Here is a 1373-nt window from a genome sequence, read left to right as displayed (position 1 = left end):
CAGCTCTGTGTGTGAAAAAGGGAGGGAGGAGCGGGCTGTCTTTGCTGCTGCAGCTCTGTGGGAGCATCAGTGAACTAACACAAGTTCATCATCAGTTTTGATCGGAGATTTTTTTTTCGTCCTATCATCCCCGTACTAACTGCGCCCATCGGACCGGCCCATTAATGATCCAGCCCAGTGGGATTCGTCCCGATTGTCCCGATTATCCACTCCGCCCTTATCATAGAACTGAATGTGGAAGAACATTTATTTTCCACAGCTACTTTTAATATATTTATGTAAGAACCACAAAAACAGTAAAAAAAAACTGTGAGCCTTCATAGATCTGAGGTATTTCAGACCAGATGTTCCCCCAGATGGCRCACAGTGAATTCAGTTTGCTGCAGCATAAATACATTTCAGACGTTTGGTTTGACAGCTAAAAACAAAATCATTTGACTGTGTTGGCCTACTGATGTGGTATGTGTGTCACAGGTCTCTCCTGTGAATGAGACTACATGTCTCAATGAGATTACCTGCCTAAATACATTTTAAAAAAACGCTTCTGARGTTTGTTTTTAAAATTAGTTTATTGCGTCTTTAAATAGACACACCAGTCATTGCCTCATCATTTCCAACCTCTGATATATTTACTGAAACCTAACTGAATTATCCAAATCACCACTGCTTGCACATTTCCACTCATTCTGCACCTGAGCAGAGCGAATGTTCTCAGCCGCTTGTTGGAAAATCCCTCCTCCAGCACGATTCAGCCTCCTATCTCAGAAAATCCATCAGGTGGAAGAAGAAGAGCGTCTCAAGATTTCTGTTGCTTTGGTTTCTGACGCAACTGGGTGCTCGGAACAAGATAAAAACTAGAGGTCAGGAAACTTTCAGCAGCAAAGCTGTTCAGATTCACTCAGATTGTTTTACACGTTCAGCACAAAAAAACATCAAGTCTGACAATTTCCTCTGGAAAGAAAAAAAATAAAGAAAAAAACATTTATGCCTTCAAACAATTTTAAAACATCTTTATCTTTTAAAATGAAACGTAGATGGGAGCATATCCACAGCCCCAAAATCTAATCTAAATCTAACCTTGAGTGTACAAAAACACAACGGATTCCACCACATCATTATTTATTAATCCAAATGTAGATAGGATATCCTTTTTCCATCCATCCATCCATCCATCCATTTTCTTCCGCCTATCCGGGGTCGGGTCGCGGGGGCAGCAGCTTCAGAAGGGAGGCCCAGACCTCCCTTTCCCCAGCCACTTCTTCCAGCTCCTCCGGGGGAACTCCAAGGCGTTCCCAGGCCAGCCGAGAGACATAGTCCCTCCAGCGTGTTCTGGGTCTACCTCGGGGCCTCCTCTCACTGAGCCTCATCCCAGC

Source organism: Austrofundulus limnaeus, unplaced genomic scaffold (assembly GCF_001266775.1).
Source record: "Austrofundulus limnaeus strain Quisiro unplaced genomic scaffold, Austrofundulus_limnaeus-1.0 Scaffold19, whole genome shotgun sequence".
In the NCBI taxonomy this organism is placed as follows: Eukaryota; Metazoa; Chordata; class Actinopteri; order Cyprinodontiformes; family Rivulidae; genus Austrofundulus; species Austrofundulus limnaeus.
The sequence above is the reverse complement of the archived record's forward strand: the minus strand, read 5'-3'. Positions refer to the sequence as shown.